The sequence below is a fragment of the Excalfactoria chinensis genome, chromosome 7 (genome assembly GCF_039878825.1).
Source record: "Excalfactoria chinensis isolate bCotChi1 chromosome 7, bCotChi1.hap2, whole genome shotgun sequence".
Lineage (NCBI taxonomy): Eukaryota > Metazoa > Chordata > Aves > Galliformes > Phasianidae > Excalfactoria > Excalfactoria chinensis.
The window spans coordinates 19194376-19215102 of NC_092831.1; the positions used below are offsets into that span (position 1 = coordinate 19194376).

The 20727-nt window shown below is 37.8% G+C and overlaps 1 long non-coding RNA gene across 1 annotated transcript; it reads right to left on the reverse strand.

Moving 5' to 3' along the window:
* Positions 1 to 6263: 6263 nt before the first annotated feature.
* LOC140255169 (uncharacterized) lies at positions 6264 to 19349 on the reverse strand. Its single transcript, XR_011904414.1, has 4 exons — positions 19206 to 19349; positions 11144 to 11226; positions 9377 to 9424; positions 6264 to 6901 (listed from the first exon to the last, which is right to left on the reverse strand). It is a non-coding gene; the product is annotated as an uncharacterized lncRNA (long non-coding RNA).
* Between the last annotated feature and the right edge of the window lie 1378 nt (positions 19350 to 20727).

Consider the following 20727-nt stretch of genomic DNA (forward strand, 5'->3'; position numbering starts at 1 on the left):
TTCCAGAATGATTCATCCGTATGTCCTTGTGATTATGACCCAAGGCATTACTGATGTTAGTTTAATAACTTGTCTATTTAAAGGTAGAATAATTCTCATCACTGATGTGTGAGATCAGATTGGGGAAAGCAGTTCACCCTTTTCTTACAGGAGTCTAATACTAAAATCAGGTGGCCAGAGGAAGCCTATATTTTGCAAGTTCCTACAGACATGAGCTCAGCCAGTTTTGATTAATGAATCTGTGTCATGAACTGCCATCCCCTTTATATTCCCACTGCCACTATAATTATTACAATTCATATGCTTCTCCTATGCTTGTAAATACATGTGTGCTTTGTTTGCTCATCTAGCTAGGCACAGCTTGTCTTATGCTAGCTATTTCTCTTGGGAGGAGAATTGTCAACTGCAAAAAACTTCACAGTGTAATTAAGAAATGAAATGTTTTTTTCCAAGTCATGATGCATTTTTTGTATCATAATTCATTTTCATCCGGAAAGTATTGCTGTAGTGGCAGAGGTAGATTGAAATTCTGATTGTATTTCAATGAGTAAAGGCAAATACCACATATTAATTTATTTTAATTTTACTTCAATATATGGAGTGATAAGGGATAGAAGCAAAGGAAATAGCTGAAAAACAAACCACCTTCCAGTGTTATTCTTCAAGGTGTAGATAAAAAAGTAGAGAAAAATGAGGAAGATGTCTGTAATAGGAATAGACATGTCATTAGGCCTATTTCTGAGGCAGAATGTTCAGTGTGGGATGTTTGAAAATGTGTTGACATACCAAAAAACCTCTCAACAACAACAACCAAAAAGAACAACAAAAAAACACCTGAGAAGTGGTAGCCTGCCTTTCCATAGGAATTTGGAGATCATGCTCCGCAGTTACCAACAAATGAAGAAGTTTGCTACTTATAAACCAGTTAAACCAGTGACACAGATGTAGGAAAAATGACTGGAAGAAAGACTGGAGGTCTTAGGGAGAGAAGAATGTACAAAGGGTACTTAAACACCAGAACTACTTTCCACATGACAGACTCATCTGCACCTTAATACCTCATACCACCCTCCATGTCAGTCTAAAGAAACAAAGTAGCCCACCAAGCATTTAGAGGCTGGTTTCATGGATTGCGAGGTGAATTTCTACTGCCCCCTTTCATTCAGGACCTGTGATACCTGATCAGTGTAGGGTTGCTGCAGATTGTGGTTATTGCTAAGCGTGAATTCCTAGGGGATTAACTGATGACTGTCCATCCATACTAAGATGAAAAATATTTTTAGAATGCCTATTGGCTTTTCTGAATGAGGGGTTGATCAGTTATAGCCAGTAACGCTTCTTTTTGAATCAGGGATTGAGAGATATTCTGATCTATTCTTAGCATCAGTGTGCAAGTCTATTGGCAGGAGATAACGTCCACAAATTGCACCATATGTCCATCAATACAATAATAAAACAAACAAACACCCCAAAAGAAGCATCATCATCAAAAACAACACAAATAATTACTTATTTATCTTCAAAATGTCACCTCCTTGCTGCTTTTCTTGTTTGGACAGAGTTTCTCCAGAGCCATCTCCTGTGACAGCTGCTTCCATATGCTGAGCTCCTAATAAATGAAAACTAAATGAGCAACATTCATTCTGGAAGCAAAGTGCACACTGTCAATTTCCAGACCTCCTTCAGTCATCTTTTAAGGCAATTTTAAAATCTCTTATAAAGAATTAAATGCTTTAGAAATGCCCCACAGTCTGTTACTTACGTGGAACTTCTCTGGATTTGACCATCCTGCTGTACTTCCTTTAGCTTCCAATTCTGCAGTAATTTTCTGTTGTACTCTAACCAGAGCGATCAGCTGCATCCAAATTGTGAGCACATCAGACGTCCAGTCCACTCACTGTTTTGTTTGAAATATCTTTATGAATTAATCTTGACAGTCCTTGCTTTATGGAATCAGAGGACAACCAGGTTCATGTTTTAATAAATATAACCAATCCAAATTCTCTTTCTAGAGTGGTAGTAGCTTGCTCAGAGCTGATTTTTCCATAAATTTCTTTCCATGGTGTTATTTTACCTCAGCAATGTGAATATCTGTTACAATTTTATTACCCAGGCAGTTATTTTGGGACTCATTGGCAATTTCTACTTATGGCTTCAGATTTGACTACCCTGCAAAATTTTATATCATCTTCAAACTTTGTCATTTGACACGATGCATCCTTTTTTCTAATTTTTCTAATGTTAGAAATGCACACATTTAAAACAATTTCATCTTCTACTTATCTTCTTTTCATTCCTCACAGATCTTTGCTGTTTTGTGTAATAAAAGTTTCTGTCTGCGGAGAAAATTAGTGACATTAGGAGTATTTCTTTAATCAAATTCAGAGCAATGGTAACACTATTTTCTAAGGTATATGCTATCTAACAAATCTTGCATTTTATTGGCTGTCTCATTTTGTTCTCCTTCATATTTCACATTTATGATATGCTCAGACATACTCCTGTTTTCTTGAGTAGGAATCTGTGTGGTCTTTGATGTAAGACATTATTTATTTGACAAGGAAATATGAGATGGTGCCCTGAATCTGCATTTAATTGATGGATAGAGAATTTTTAGCATTGCAACAAGACAGATTCTCATCCAGTGTGTCAAGGAAACAGCATTCTTTTAATCTGTCCTCCCATGAATTAAAATACACGTATATATATTTTGAGGAGTAATTTAAAATATTTTTTTAGGGTAGTTAGCAGGGTTTCCATGCACGCCTGACATCCAAATGCTAAAAGTGATTGATGCTATTATCTGTTTTTAAGGATATTTTCATACCTATGAGAAGTAAACACTTGATTCTGACAAGTCTTCAGTGAATATGACTTACACTATGAATGAATACTGGCTCTTGGTAGTGCACAAAGGCAAGGTATAAATACAACCCTTTTTCATCAGTGCCAACTTGCTTCAAATTTGCGATTGCAATTAAACCTCTTGCCATTTAAACGCCAGACAATCATCTCCATTTAAAAAACTCAAGAGGTAACTACATTATTCTTACGCAACGTTTTGCACAGGACAAATCACACCAAGAGCTTTCAGAGGCTTTAGCAAAGTGTAGAGCTGTCTTACTCCACCTTTTGCTTGCTAGTATTTCTGTCTATTACCTTCATAGATCTTCCAGCTTATGAAGCTACAGGATGCCCTCTGTCAGAGACAGCTTTCTTTCATCACTTGTTTATCTTCAAAATCCTACACAATACCTTCCTGCTGGTGGTCCTTGCAACATTTTCATATGGAAAATAAGGACACATTTTCAGTCGCCTTTTCTGCCAGAGTTTCTGCTTCTGAAGTCATATATTAAAAAGTTATGTTAGAGCTACAAGAATGTTGGCAAATAACCAAGTCTCTAAACAGTGCACCGAGAATTTGCCTTTGCCTGCTTATTTTCTTAGCAAAAGGAAGCACTAAGCATGGGAATTACACAAATGCCAGCATTTAACCTATACTTCTGCTCCCCTGGATGTCAGTAAAACTTTATCAACTTTACTGGCAGCTGGATTAGGCCACAAAACCAAAACAGAATTACTGGCAATGAGCCTAATCCTCCACCACTGAAATGACTGGGAACTGTGCCACTCAAGGCCATAGAAAACAGACTGAGATCTATTATCTTCAAGCTGATGCCCTTTCTGTTTCACAGAAATAATAAACCTAGATTATAAACAACGTAGGCAACTGTAACTTTTTTTTTTCCGCATCACAGCAACTTCAGTAAACACCATACTGCAGTCCACAGAGTCTATTTGTTCCCAAAGTATTCACACATCCATGCGTATATACATGTATTCATTTAGGAGTACTTTGATATCATTTAATCTTAAATCAGGAGATAAACTAATTTAATTTGTGCAATTCAAGTCACTGACCACACACTTTTGCTTTTGGATTTGATTGATTTACTACTAATAATATTGAGGTTTGGTTTTTTTTTTTCAATTTTTCCATGTTCAATAAAATAACTTCAGAATTCAGCTAAGTGCTATGATTTGTTTCTGAGAAAGGACTAAAAAACTGGCAAGCAACTGCTGATTTTTCACAGAATTTGAAATACTGGCAAATATCCTCAGACATACAAGAAAATATGGTAGTTACATTTACAAGGCATTCCCAACTTCATGGTCTAAGTATCTTCTTACCCTTTGTATCCATACTTGGGAGCTGAGAAAAACAAGGAAGACACTATGAATTCATATGTTTATAATGCTCAGAAAATTCTATTCATGGAAGGTTTGGATTTCTACATTCACACTATACACCTGGGAACAAGGTGTCATGGCTACAACAGCAAAGGCTTTAGAGGAGAGGTGGTATAAGGTTCCTATGAAATAAGAAAATAGTCCCCCAAAACTTTTGATTTCTTTCTCCCTCCAGTTCAGCCACTTTCTTTCCTTCAAGAATTCAGTATAACACTGACTGCAGTGGCTTCCATCATAGTTTTGTTTCTGTCTTCATCTTCACAGAATTAAGCAAATTGGATTTTTTCTAAGTAACAATATGGATTATCACACCATCCCAGCCACTCCTGTTTGCCTTTAATTCCTGTTCGGGTGGTACAGCAGGAAGGATGGTTTGGGAACTGTTTATCTGTTCCTAGGACAGAACCCAGAAGACACCTATACATGTAAGTCCCTGTAGAGGCATTGGTTAATTGTAATTACCTTCTTTTTTGGGCCCTTTAGCAATGTGGTGAAATAAAACACACTCTTTTTTTGCTCTGATGCTGATAAATGCCTCAGTAATTTGAATTTGTAGTATGTATATAATGACAAATTCTTTGACTCTGTCATTTTCCATAATTACAGCAAGACAAAAAACAGTGAAGAAACACAACCAACAGCAGTCATATTCCTCAGAGAGTACATCATACCAACACCTGTGTAAAACAGAACAGATAGTGCCACAGCAGCATCACAGCAGTCCTCACACAGCTCTGCCATGCTTTGTTCAATGCCTTGATGCTGCTTGTTGAGAAGGCAGTGCAGTGCCCAAGACTGACAATTTTGAACTTCATGGTGAACATACAGAATCTCCACAAGCCCAGCAGAACAGCAGCTACAGGATGGAATCCTTTTACATAGGGCCCATTGACTGATCATGAAATGGTTAAGGGCTTTTGCCCTGTACTGATTCCAGCTCCGGTAACCCATGGAGGAACACTGTCAATAGTCAACATCAAAAGGTGCTTACTGACCAAGTCCTGAAATGTTATCTCCCTCTTCCTCTGAGTTATCTGCTACTGAAACAAAGGTTAACAAACTCTTCCAATAACCCCTAACAAAGGTAACCTGCGTTACAACCAGTGTCAAGACTATGCTTGTACAACTATCTGAAAAGCAAATTCTATCCGTTTCTATGATATCTTAGAGAGCTTTCAGAGTCCAGACTGGAAAACCTGCTAGTCTTCACCTATGCAAAGGTTGCAAAATTACAGTCCTACTCCAAAATTAAAATAAAAACGAAGGAGAAGTAATACACAGCAACGGGCTCCTTCTGTTCTAAACAACCTCCCTCTCATTTTTACCTTGCTTGCAAATTTATGCAATAAAGTAATTTACATTTTTGATCCCCTACATCTTTATATCTTTCACAGGAGAACCACTTTCCTTGTTATCTTTATTCACTGCTGCAGAATAAAAAATAAAAAAGGAAAGAAAAAAGATAATGTCCGTTACTTCATAAAACAATGCTGTTTTAAAGCTTTCATTTTAGAGCTAGTGTTAGGCTGTGATGAATTGCTGAATGGTTGATTTCCTGACACTCTTTCTTACTAACCTTTCCTGACAGCTTCTGGATTGCTCTACCTGGTAATTTGTACTATAGTAATGGCTACAGTGAGATGTCTCTTAACTATTTCCCTTATTTTTAACAAGATTCTTAACACCCTCTGTAGGTGACAAAATGCAATTACAGACATGAAGTGTCCCCTCGAGGACGGCTGCTCGCAGATGCCACCAGTACTTTAGTAGTGCAACTGTTAAAAAAATATATATATGAAAACAAAGAATCAGATTCTCTAAACATCCACTTCAAATAAAAATTTAATTAAAAGTTATGAAGGCATTTTATTGATTAACAATCTTAGTAATTAAATAGTGTAGTTGACTTTTTTTTTTTTGGTTGGATTTGTTCTTCCTTGGAGATCTCTAATTGTTGTATGGCTTTACATTTATTGATAACTCTGTTTGATGAATACAGATGCCACCTTTTATGGTAGTCGTTGACAGAGTAATCATATTGTGAGAAACACCAGGCTTATGTAGTAACAGCTGTTGCAGTTATACATGCTGATATCCATTGGGAAAATGTGTTTGCTGCTATCATGGGTACACAATAAATGGAAGGTGCAATAAAGCACAAGCTAACATTTTGAAAATCCTTACAACTCTAGGAACTTTATTGCAGATTACAAGCACTTTGATCTCTGTCCAGTACTTAAGTCTTAATTATCAGACTAATTGCACAGACTATGTTCATTTTCAGTGGTAATCCTTTTGTGATTAGCTTCTGTGTTCAATAACTGACTTATCCTTTAATTAAAAGGACTATTAACCTTAAGGCTGCTGCTGTGGCTTGGGATTAAACCTATACAGAGTTAATATTTAATATCATTGTAAAAGCCTTTGGTGAAAGGTATAGAAAGAAAACATAAGTAATTCCCTCCTTTACTGTAACTTGCTTTAAGAGAGAGCTTCATTATATATCAGTATAACATATTTCACTTTGACATACTACTGGCTTAAATCCATTAAGGATATGCAGGAATATGTAAGCACTTTGAGCCCTTTCCTCATTTACAGGCAGGGCATACTCACATTGGACATTACACAGTCACAATCAGTGGCTGATCTGCAAAAGAAAGATGGGAACAAACATTTAAGGTTCTGCTTTTAGAAGCATTAAAGTATTACTGTATTACTGAAGTAGGCAGTTCTACTACTGCTTACATGACAGTAGGAAATCAGTTCAGGAAAAGAGAAATGCTACATGGAATGTGCTACGGGGGAAAGGGCTTTGTTGTTTTGTCCAGGGCTTCTGCAGTCCAACCATTTGAAAAACTAAGAAGCAAATCCAGAGTCATCAGTGCCCAAATGCACAGACTGCCAAAAAGCCAGGTGCTGCTAGGGGAAGCACTTTGAGTGTTTTCTGGTTTGGAATCTGGGTCCTGATATGAGCAGCCATGCCTAACGTCTGCCTGCAACTTAAGGTTTAACTGATGCAATTAATAACATCTTTCCTTTTGCCTCTATTTATTTATTCTCATAACATCCCCCTCGTACAGCTAGTAAAATATTGCACGCAGTTCAAAAGCAAGCTAGGTGCAAAGTCCTAACATCTGCTCTCCTCAGTACTCGCACTGTCTCATGTCATGGTGTGGAATCTTGTTACTAAGTGATCAAATTAGTAGCATTAGAGTCAGTTTTCACTAAAATTGTTTGCTTACTCTTTATACAGTTAATTTGGAGTTAAGATGTAACAACTGACTAGATGCTATTAATGAATGGTAAGAACTATTAACCAGCTGCTCAGACAAATTGAATGGGAAAATGCATCATCTCCCACTTATATTTAGGTCGGCAACAGTATCTCTATCATTTCAGTGGGACTTTGATTTAACTTTCTAGGAATATAAAGCAACGTTGCCTGCATACAAGCGTATTACTTCATATTACATATTCTTTCAGTGGGTTACTTTTCTTTTACTACTCAAATGATATAATATACAGTGAGGGTGAGCCAACCATACTCTTGCCTGAATGGAGATAAAATAAACACTGTATTTGATCAATAGAGGTGACTTCTGGCCTATGATGGGGAGCATCTGGCTCCAGAATAACTATCTGGTGTTAAGTGCTGACAATGCAGTAGGATCTTTACAAGACATAAATACAAGGGACCTCCAAGCCTAACATTAGCTGGAGAAGTGAGGCAGCCCAGGCTGCATGGATGGAGTGTGATGGCATGAGAAGCACATCCACCCTTTTCCTAAGACAGCTGAAGAATACAAACAGAAATGTCTCCCATTAGATAACAGAACTAGAAGCCAAAGTACTCTGCACTAGATTTCAACATATGCTGTTGTGAGTACCTTAACCGAGAGCAAATCTGACCAAGTTCAGAAAGGGAGGAGTGGAGTAGGGTCAGATTCATTTTCTGGAAGACATTAGCTTTTATATGCTGAGGGGATTTGGGAAGTACCTTGCGTTTAGCTAAGGTACTCTGGTGATTCATGATAAGTTTGTTTTTTCTTACTGTTCTTGTTAGTAATAAGACTACCAATAATAACATCCACTGTCTTTTACATAAGCACAGCTAGCTAGTTTTTAGCTTCATGCTCAGAAAAAAAAATAAAAATAATATAAAACTCAGGAGGGATTGAGACTCCTGGAACAGACACTTCACAACCTGAGAAACAGGAACTGAATTTGGAGGATAAACCTCCATTTTCACTGATTGGAGAGGAAAATAAAAATAAAAATAAAAAAGTGTCTGCCTATTTTAAAGCAGGTGCCTTTCCAAAAAATTTTTGCTCTGTTCCTCCTTGCATGTCTACACATTAGAGAAGCTACCTTCCAGGTAGATAACAGCCCAAGCAGGGTGTCTATGAATTTCTTCAGGTATCTGCAGCAAGACCCAGCAACAGTAGGAGAACCAAGGCATAGCACACTGGTATGAAGGCTGTCACCTACTCTATAGATTCCAAGACGTGTTTAAGGCTACTGCATTCCAGTAACTCAATTAGAGTTAAAGAATTGTGGATAGAAATGGACATGCCCACTTCACAGAGGAATCATAGGTACCATCATGGATACAAATTACTGCCAAAGGTACCTGGTGCTGGAATTAGCTAGCCACGAGAGCAAAGAGACCCAGTATAGTCTTCAGCTATGTACATAAAGATAAAACACCAGGATGCTTGCAGTCAGGGAAGCAGATTCTGTTCTTCCATCTTTTTGTGATGATAAAGACAGAGCATTAGGCTCCCCAAAATAACTCATTCAGTCTTGCTAATGCTGCATACACAATCCACAAGCAAAATGGGAACACAGATCAAAATAATGCTACAAAAGTTTCTAATGTACAGACAATTAGGATGGTCCCAAATAATTGCTCCCCTAAAGTTACAATACACATTGAAGGATATGCACTTTACTATTACTTCCCAAGGCAAAGTTCTGACTGTGTGCACAATTGTGCCCACACTCCATCCATCAGCATGAATCCTGAGGTTAACAACAACAAGCTATAATGTTCTCAAGTGTAAAGGAAAAATCTTATTTTATTATTATTATTTTTTTTAATTTAATTTACAGGGCTATTTACCTGTCCATGAATGGTAAAAATTCATCATTCTCAGCAGGTGTAAGACCCCTGGAAAAACAAACATACAAACCTTACGGTACTATTATTAAGAAAACCAAAATCTACTTTTTCACCTACAGTCATCACAACATCATGAAAACATCTGATGCAACTGACTGGTCCTCAATTAACTCAGCATATTCTTATCACTACCCAAGAAACACCTGATAATGGACAGAAAACAACTCTGCAAACAGAGATGTGTCCAATTTTGTTGTGAGTTGGGTGTTGTTTTTGTAAATTTGTTTTGTATGAATAGTTATATGAGAAACAACTCAAAATATCTTTTTCATTTCTATCATAGCCAATGATATTACATAAACATTCATTTGTATGTGACCTTTCATACCCCTAACCTACTTGACATCCATTCAACTATTTTTATCAATCTATTGCTTTGTCCTACTACATCACCATAGTTCTGTGGCCAAAATGCCATGGCAGCATGAAGAGCACCTTTAACATTAAACATGTATGTACCAACTAAGTAAGCCTTCTACAGGCCTAGCAGTATCACTAAAGTGAGTCACAAAGACTCAGGAATACCGATGTATTTCAGATGATAGCACAAAAGCCCTACATGCTTATTAGAAGTTTAAAAGCATTGTAGAATACAATTAGAGCATGTCAGGGCTTACTATAAATGTAAAACTGAATAAAAGAATTTAAACAAGTGGACAGGTTGTTATCTGGAAATCATTAAGTTCACACTAGAAAATACTGATGAGCTCTACATTTGAAACAGGAACTAGCTGTTGCAAATACATTGCTTATCTACCAAAGTTGCGAAATACTTGCTACATGGTAGCTTTAACTGAATGTTTTAATAGATCATAATTGGGCATTTTCATCTAGATGCTTCCACATCAAGAGTGGCTCTTGGGCAAGCAGCCTTATGTTGCTGAATTCTGATTGCCAGTTTCCACAGGCTGGGATGCAGTCCCTTCACATGTACTAAAGTAGAATCAGTTGCCTGTCAGTGTTCCAGTAGCTGCCAGTTCTTTGCTTTTTGTACACTGATAAGCATCTATTTCCATTTTTCTGATAATCTTACTGTTTCTGTGATGTCATCAGTGCAAGTCAGAACAGAAAAAGTCAGTGGTACAGTGATGTACTGTATGTAAAGTGAGCCATTAAAAGAAAAATAATAATTAAACATTCAAATGAGCAAGCTTGCCAAGGCATGGGAAGAGCTATTCAGCCATCTCCAGGGATAATTATTTTGCTATTCCCATCATAAATGATGAATTCCACCCCCACTGAATTGGTCCAGAGTGGTACAGCACATATTGCACAAGGGAGCTTAGCCATGTATGGACAGACCAGTGGGAGTCTGGTTGAATATAGATTTAATGACTAACACTAAGCATATTTATGTATCTTTTGAGTACCAGATCTTACTTATTCTGCCTTCTAATTTAACTATCATCTGTTATATAGAAATATGTACAATTTAAACATAATCTTTAGATGTTTAAGACCTTCTGAGTAAAATAAATTAAATTGTCAAATGCATTATAACAAAACCATCAAGTACCACAAATGAAACAAAGAATAGTCTCAAGATTCAGGCAAAGGTTAATGTTACCAAAACTTCTGAAACAAAATTCCTATGACTATACACAATGGAAAAGAAAGAAACAGGAAAAAGAGAGGGATAACAAAAGATGCAACGATGGACTCCCACTAATTAATCAGTTAGTCAGCTGCAGTTACTGCAAAACGTACCTTTAGATTAAAAGAGAAAGTCAGAGACTGAATCAGGCAAGCTTCAGCAATGAGATCCACAGCTGGGCAGATCAGCAAGTGTCCTATGCAAAGCAAGAGAAACATCTCCTTGTCAGATCTTGCACTTCACATAGGAACAGAGCAATCAGGAGTTGTCCAATACTACCAGCGAAATTTCCTTACATTTTTCTCCAGCCCCCCCCCCCCCTTTTAAATATAACTAATGTCCCTTCAGGTAACTTCAGAGTGTGTCAAACTGCTCCACTTGGCCTGAAGCGCTTCACAAACCTGCAGAACCAGCAGGATTCAGCACACTTAGCACAGAAAAACATATTGTCAGTATTTTCATTTTGTGATCACCACAGTTCTTTCTGTATTTTCATCCCTATTGCTTACAAAAATAGTGATAAGAAAAATCTGGGATTTCTGCATCTCTGGCCAATACTACTCATTTCTTCATTGCTACAATTTTACAGAAGTTTAGTTTGGTATCTCCAACAGGTGGGGTATCAAACAACTTGCTCTTTCCAACAGCTCAGTTCCCATTCTAAAACACAGTTAGTTTCACATCACCATTTGAATTGCACAAATATAATTTATTATTTTCTTTTTAAAATAGGCGGGGGAGGAAGTCATGTCATTTTTTATGAAGTCTACAATGCTGCTCTACTTGCAGTGTATTCCTAGAGACATTGTATTGATTGAAAGAGAACTGGCTAACCTGAGATGTAAACAATGACCGGCATTGGCCTTAACCCATGTGGTTAATATCACTGATTTGTCATGCTGAGTGATGTGAAAAGAGAAACAATTGTTTGTTGATTATTGAACAGCTCAACACAGGGCACATTTGGCATGTCAGACAAGAGTCTATTCTAATGAGCTAGAGCTGCAGCCAATTACTTAAGAGCCAGTGCTTCCTCTACAAGCTATTCTGTACATCTTCAAGATGTTTAACTAAATTCCAGATCAGTAACAGATTGCAAATAAGGTGGTTAGTCTCGTGAACCTGTGCATACACACTCCTTTAGCATCATCTCACATGCACTTGCCTGCTAATGGAGCCTTTCACTCTCTGGTGATAAATAATTAACATATAGTAGAGCAGTCAGCTTAAGGAATGCTACACTCTTTGTAGAGTGTGACAGACTAGTGTAGTTGAAACATCCCCTTGTACTTTTTATTTATTGGATTTAAGAATGAACATTATCAACTGCTAGAGAAGAGATCTCTGATCTTAGGTTTCCCATTGTAATGACACTCTTTTTCAGCCCATGGTTCAAAAGGCCATTAACACCATTACCCTCAAAGATGTATTTTTAGATTTTTAGTTACTGCTGCTCAAGAACTGTTTTAACTGTCAGTACATCAATAGAACAGTTTCACTTCAAATATGTTTAAGTCATTTCAGACTTTATACAGCTTAATCTAGAACATCTAACCTGCTCATGCAATTGTGGGATCCTTGGTGATAACAGCCTATATTTTGTGCCCAGATTACAGCAAGAGAATGTTTTCCAGTTGTCTATGTGTTTTGTTAGATCAAAACAAAAAAAGCTTTTGTTAATTGCCAAGGTACATGCTAATAACATTCAGGGGTCTGCACCCCTGAATTCAGGTCTGCACCCCTGAATGTTATTAGCATGTACCTTGGCAATTAACATCTGATAATTTCTGAGAGAAAAGACTAACGAGAAAAAAAACTAACATCACATTGGTGTGGGGACACATACTTCTCATAATATTGGGAGCTGTGGACTATGTACCAAATAGATGTTTTGGAGTAAAGCTTTGACTATCAAAGCATTTTTGATTCTTATTCTTTGACATTGCAGAGTAAGAACATTTGTTCTGGAAGCTCCTTTCCTTGTAATTTTAGTATGCCATCCAGAGAGTCAATGATAACAGAAAACCTCATTCAATTTGAGATACTTTTTACCAGAAATCCTTCTTCCGGCAGTTACATTGTTTCCCACCTTACAGTTAGACTCTATAAATAGTTCTTAAATTGAATGGTAAACAAATTTGAGCTTTTGTGAGCCAGATGGATCTAAATAGGCTCTGTGACTAGGAAATTAAGGGTACATCAGTATTGTTTCTGGTTTGGGCACATATGCAAAACAGCATGCTGCTACATACAAACATGCACAAAAAATACATATCTACTTTTGTCAAAGAGAGAAGGCATTCTATATATATTTTACAACTAAAAACCTACTTTAGTTCACTTGCTGCAAACAAGTTATTTAAGGTATGCCCACACCATAACCACAGATATTAAATTTAACACTCTTCCAATTTTCCTATCTTTTCTCCACACACACAGCATACGAAAGATTCTTTTAAAAAAAACATGTTTGTAATAATATGTTTTGCGTTCTGTGGTTAAAGCACCTTTATATATTTCTCCTGATGAAATATTTGCTGCCTCCAATCACCTGGGGAACATTACCTTGATGAAGCCACTGAAATATGCTCCATCAGTCTCAAAGGGCTTCCCTAGCCAACTTTTCACCTCCTTCTTGCCAATTAAGCTGCCACATTATGTATGATAGTGAGGGTCACTTGTTTTTTCCAAGTGTTATTCTGAATTGGTGAAGATGACAGAAGCATAGCAGCCTAGTGAATAATTAGAATGGATCTTAGAGCCCCAAACCTCAATCCTACACTGCCGCATGCCAACTATTTTTTACCTCAGCTTCTCTTCTTCTGGTAGGGCACATATATTTTTGTCAGGAAAAATACTTTGGTATTCTGCACTGACTGTTGTTTTATATTAAAAATTTACCAGATAATAATCAACTAGAGAGATTTTGTTGAAGAAATATATAACTAGAAGGACTATTTATTTATTTATTTATTTTGCAAGGCTTACTGCCATAGAGTAAACACAACATCTCTCTTGGATCCTGCAACATTAATTACTCTGTATCCAGCAACTACATATGATCCTTCAGGTTGAGAATTTACATACTTCAGTTTATGGACAAGTTAAAATAATAATAATAATAATAATAAACACAGTCCTTAATAGTTTATGATCAAGAAGTGCTACTCTATCATTTTAAAGTAGCATTCCCCACTGCAGTCAATGACACCTAATAACTTATTAAAATGTTATTTCTTTTTTCTTTTAATTACCCGACTTTCTCTACAGTTTGACCACTGAACAATCTCAGAATAACCACAGAAAAACACAGAACTTAGTGGAAACAGGATTTAATAGCGTCAGGTAGTGACAAATAATTGCAATTGTAAAGAAGACTTTCCAAGAAGAAGAAAGTTACCTTAAACGCTCAGGATTCACCTAGGACATTTAACGAGAGGGCTCAAAGGGAAAATTACTAACACTGGATGAAATTCTTAATGAAAGAGCAGAGTGCCTCAGCTCAGCTAGCTTTCCTCATGCAGCTACTAACAATTTTTGCTGCAGCAGTGATTGCCAGAAACAAAGGAGAAATGGGACAGTGGTGGATAGCAGGGAGTGACCTTTCTCTATCCTTCCTTCTCCTCATCTTTCAGGTTGGGACAATGCCACATCTCATGACCAAAGCCCTTAGCTGCACCTTAATTCAGTACAGGGTGAACAAACCAGAATGTTTGTCACCTAGATCTTGCAAAATAAAAAGTATGAAAATATCAAGTCTTCAGAAAATGCTCAAGTGACTTCTAGTTATCTTCTTTCTTTTAAGATTTATCCATGCAACTTTCCCCAGACTCACATTGTTCTTCCTTACACTCTTCCTTAACCCCCACCCAACAAGATTTCCAGCTATGAGCAAATTGCTTCTTCTCAACTCCGCTGGAAACAACATGATTCATTATGTGCAGAAGTCAATGGGAAGCACAGAGATGCTGCAGACCACACACAGAGGTTCTGGACAGATTACAGTTGAATCACAACCTAGACCTCAGGTCCGTACCTACTTCGAGCTGCTGAGAGCTGCACTGACACACCCAGAATAAAACATACAGGAAAAAGTCCTCTTGTTAGGTGTGCTACTCTAAGGCTATTCAGTGAGTTGTCCCTTTTCCCTAGAATTTTTGATCAGCATCCTTCTGACCAGGCCTTTTCAGAACTGCTTTCCATGCAGCAGTTCACCCTCTCCACCTTGGGTTGCGGTTTGCAGTTTCATTTTTGTTTCCCTCCCTTCTTAATACAATTTGATGAAATGAATGACAGCAGTACAAAAACTCTGTGCAGACAAAAAACAAACAAACAAACAAAAACCAAAACCCAAAAAACCCAAAAACCACAAGAATTCCATGGCAGTATTCATGTACTGGTCCTTTAAGATACTCTGAAATGGCACAGTAAGGGCAGTTGGAAGCAGGTAACTTGGATATAATGTTTATTTTAGAGTTAGTGATAAATCACTGTGAGATAATAATGGGAGCATATGTCTCCAACAGCTTTTCAGAAAAGGTGTTCTATTCTAAATGTAAACTAGTGGACCAAAGAGATAGTGAAGATTTATTTCCACTTCCCTGGCAGAAATAGATTTCTTTCCTTAGCATATTAATGACGATACATTAAAAATGTTTACAAAATACCATCACTTGAAATTATGAAACGAATGTAATTAAATTGCCTACAGGCCCTTAGGGCTGTGAACACCAGCTTAAGTATTAGTGAGACAGATTGCAAGCTAGGAGTCTGGTTGTTTCTCTCATGCTGGGGAGAAATGGAAATAGTATCACAGCTGAGAGCTCTACCACTGCACTAAATGTAGCACTGGAGTATGGCAGAGAGGAAAACTCTCAGTGATAGTGAGAACCAACTGAAAATGCTGCCAACGTGAGCAGCACTGCCAATTTGTATCTCTGACCAAGGTTATTCAGGAGAGCATTTGCCATCATCTATTTTCCAAGCAGCCTATGTTGTAGTTGCTAGGGTTAGACTGAAAATGGCCTTGCTTGAAAAGGAAACAAAACCAAGAGGGTAAAAAGGATCTTTGTAGGAAATTTTCCCACCTCCTTCACTCTCCAGCTTTCAGGGTGATTGTTCTCATCCATGTTAAAAGCACCACATGGTACCCAGCAGAGCAGCTCACCTGGTGAAAAAGGGCACAAAACCCACAGCCCTCTGCTTAAGCTTCCACCACCTCCAGCTCTGCTGAGCCCCAGGCAGCATCTTCCAGCAGCAAGCAACTGCTGCTGAGTGGGAAGGGGCAAAGTACCTACTTCAGGGCAGTTTGGCACACTGGACTTGTAACTGCTGGAGTGCCCCTTGGATCAAGAAGCCTGATCAAGAGCTCAGAATGAATAACTGTCACTTGTAGGCTCAGAAGCTAAAAAACATGGAAATCAGGAGAGAGAAACTGTTTATACACGATATATCTACTTCTGCATAATGTCGTTGATGGCATCTAAATTTTCTTTTGAATTTTACAGTATCTGTAATTAATGTGGCAGTTCTTATCTTCTTCAGCTCCCACCTAGAGTCTTCTGGGGAATATCATTACAGAGAAAAAGCTGTGAAGCACTGTTTGAGTCTATCTAAAAAAATACAGAAGTGCGAATGCATATATTCTTATAGACATGACCTCTGCTAGACATCTCTGCAGAACTGCATGGTGGGCAACATTTAGAGAATAACTTACTCATAAAGAATGAAAAGAAGTTTTCTACAGAGATATTGAAGAACATGCTCTCTCTCTCACAGTTAAGACAAAGCCATCAAACTGAAACAAAGCAGCTCAGCAACAGTACAAGTAACTCATTAAAGAACACGCTCTCCACAAGTAAACAAATTTCTGTTAATCATTTTTCACTCTTTACAGTTTGTGAACAATGCACATTCCAAAGGTGTCAGCTACACATACAGTTGGAGCCAAAAGATCTACAAGAAGGGCAGGACATGCCAGGAATAGGAGGCCTCAGCTTTAACTTTGAGCTTTTTGCTGCCCATCTATTGTGTACTTCTCAGTAAGTCAGTGCTTTTTTGTACTCATGTATAAACTGGGAAAAGTAGTGCTTATGAGCCTGTACTTCAGGACTATCTTGCTGTTTGAATAATTAATGCTCAAGCAGTGCTTTAAACAGGCTGTCTTTCCAAGGTTTGCCTAGAGAGATTTGTTCCATGTTGCCTAAGAATGAGCTTTCTGAAGTATCCAGAATTAATTCATATTTAATCTCTCTTTTTCTGTCTATCCACATGTACAGTAAAAGGTAATTTCAAAGCTGAATGTTTTAGTGGCAGTAATCTCTCCTGAACTCCAGTGACAGTGATTCCTTCATTAAGCACTTGCCCCACTTCCTGGGAAGAATCCACCCACTGAGATTAGGGTTCAGTGTGAACATTATGTGAGAATGTGGTCAAAGTTCCTACAATATAGCATGAACCCCAAAGTCCCTAAGGCAATGATGCCTTATTCAGTTCAGGATATGAACACCAGGCATACTGGCATTGACTCACACAGTGAGCAGTGAGGCTAAAAGCTGACATTAAGTATTTCCTTTGCTCCCTGGAAGCGTCCATCCAGTGAATCTGGAGTTTCATGTAAAAGGTAAATAAGAAAGTGTGATGAAATATAATGTAACGCAAAATTCCCTGACATGGTACGGGCTGACAAAAGGTCAAGTTTACAGTTTCATCAACTCCCAGTTGCAAACACTAATATCAGGTACACATGAACAGCTGAGTACTGCAGGCAAACACTTTATAGAGAGTGTAGATGCCACCATAAGAGTTTCATGATGTATAATGGACCTTTTTATAGCCAGCCCTCATCAAGCAGGCAGTGCCTTTCTGTTTCTTTGATAAAAAGTTTCAAGTTTCCTTTCCACCTTCTTCCCATAAGCACCCATAAAGGATTGTGACCATGGACTGCCTTCTCCTTGGGCTGATATTACCCATGGCCAACAGTGTAATGGGCATTTCAGCGTTTTACATCTTATGTGGTCTAAACAAAACTTACAAGCTACAGTTCCCTTGATATTTAATTGCTTTCCAATATGGTCTGTCAGGGTCTTCATCAGGCCAGTATACATAGACCAAACTGCAGAGGCAACCAAGGAATGGTGTATGTGAGAAACTGATCAGTCATCTCCTCTTATTTAGGGAAAGAGTGGGCACATGCAACTAAACACCACACCCCAAATTTCATCTTCTTGACTCAGAGCTTTCTACACTTGCAGCCACTGTTGATTGATAAGTTTGTGAACCAAAAGATGCATCATACACTCAGTGTCCACCAGGACAACAAAGCTCCCATCTGAAGTTATGAGCATAGGACAGAAAATCCAAACAGAAACATTAAAGTATATATAAACAACTGCATAATTAAGTTGTTACAGTTTACATATTAGAAACACTACTATTAAGACAAAAGCTGAACGCTTCACCAAGATCCACTGTCTTAAGAGAAAATCCAAAATGCTCTCCTGGAACCCACACTACCAAGTGTCCTCCCTACCACTGCTCTTCCTGAAACCACGGGGAAACCTTTTGGCATGGATCAGTGGATGAATACTGAAGACCAGAACACGCTGTTCTGGGCTACTTATCACCACTTTCCTGAAATACTTTTACACTTAATGTCTCAAAATCTTTTGTATCAAGGGCAGCCATTCGGGTACTCTAGTGAGAATGAGCCTCAAAGGGCTCTTTTCAATTAACAGGGGCACTTGTCACAGAACTCCAAGAGGGGTAGCTTCTACTTAATAACGAATACATCAACCTACAGCTACAGAAAGGAGAACAGGAATGTCACTATTATTTAAGAGGTTTTCCACATAAGCAGCAAAACAAAGGAGGGAAAAAATCACTTTGCATTTTTATATGTTCAGTACTCTCCTTTAATTGTTGTTTAAAGACTTTTAAAACTGCACACAGCAAGATCACTTACTGTTAACAACAGCACTACTTTGATTTTCTGTGTTACAGCATCAGCACCTTGACACTGAATAGTTTTTAATAAGATACATTAAGCTCAGTTCTTGTTTCATAATATAGCTAGCCTCTGTAAGATAATAGCAAAAAATGAATAACATTCTAATGTTTTTTAAAAAGAATATTAGATCATTTGTGGAAGTTACAAAAAACCAAAAACACCCTTACCAGTCTTTGTCCTCGGTAAATAAAATGTTTTCAGACTTCTCCAGGTATGTTAGAAAGACACTTAACAGCACTTTCCAGGATCCTTAGAAGAACACATTCTCTTTTCTGCATACTCAGCACTGCAGAAATTGAGCAGGAAAAAGATTACTTTACACTTTCACAGCACTACTATCTCACTTTAATAGGAGGACCAAGCCCTCTGACCAGCTTTTCTTATATAAGATTTTAGGACTGCTGTTCCTCATTTAGCCTTATGTCAAGGACAAAATGAAGGTGCTAGGTGAAGTCAGGTGGCAGCACTTAACTTCTAATTAACAGGGCTCCTTCCACACCCAAGTTTTACCTCCATCAAACAAATATGAAGTGCCAATGCACTAGGTTCCACAGAATGACCATAGAAGTAAATATTTCTGTCTGTTAAAAGCATGTGTCAAATTTAGGTATTAAGCTCTGATGCTAATCAGAGTAAAAACTGAAATCATTAAGTAAGTCCTAGCCTTCGTGCTTTACACTGGCAGTGTGGTTCAACTGACTGAGACAGAAAAAACTTAAAAATTATGGCCTCTGAGCCAGGCCGTGAACAGGTCCAGAAAGAAGGTAGCTTAGCTACTCCAAAAAAAATGAAAAGTTTATAGGATTAAAAAGGTGGAGAAAGAACTTCCTCTTCCATTTTGTGACCTTAAAATGAAAAATACTGCTGGTGTGAAGTACCAGAGTAGTTAAAAACAGTCCACAAAGCTTTGTAGGTCAACTGGAAATGCTGTTTTGAAAATAAAATCATTTACAACAGCATAAAATGTACCCTATTTTGAGTGAGTTACATGAAGTTATGACATCTATATCATGCTTTGAAGACTCCATAGAGAGGTGCGTGTAAGCAGACTTGTGTATTTTCTGAACATTTGGATATCTAGTTTTGATCACTGTTGTACCTTTTCTCATTCTATGTTCCAGTGCTCCTTTGAGGCTACTCATGTACCATACTGGCTTCAAGTGGTACATCTGTTCCTTCATTATGCTCTGCTCAGGTCTTTAAATACCTGGAGCAAACCCCAGACTCCAGATTTACCTATTTTAATATAGCTAAACTATCTCTTCTCTACTTGGCAGTCACTGTTATTGCACAGACTTTGTAGTTGAAGGTCATAAATTTTTCTTTGTGCCCAATAAATGCACTCTTTCAATAGGTTAATGCTTGTGCGCTGCAATTATTTCAAACAGGTGGGCACTCTGACACTCGCCATTAGCCAGTCTGCAACACACAAATGTATTGATCAAGCCCAAGATGCACTCCTGACTTGTGCTAATCAATGTATCAGTTCTCCAAGGGATTTTACAGTGTAATGAGCAGGAAATATAAACACCACTGCTAAGTTTCTCTCTCTTCAGGGAGCAACTGAGTGCACTTATAGAAGAGCTGATGTACTGATTCACAGCAAAGTGAAATGACATCTCCAAATAAAATTTTAATCTTAAGTATGCAGGTAAAGCTTTGAAGAAGACTGATATGTAAATCTGCAAA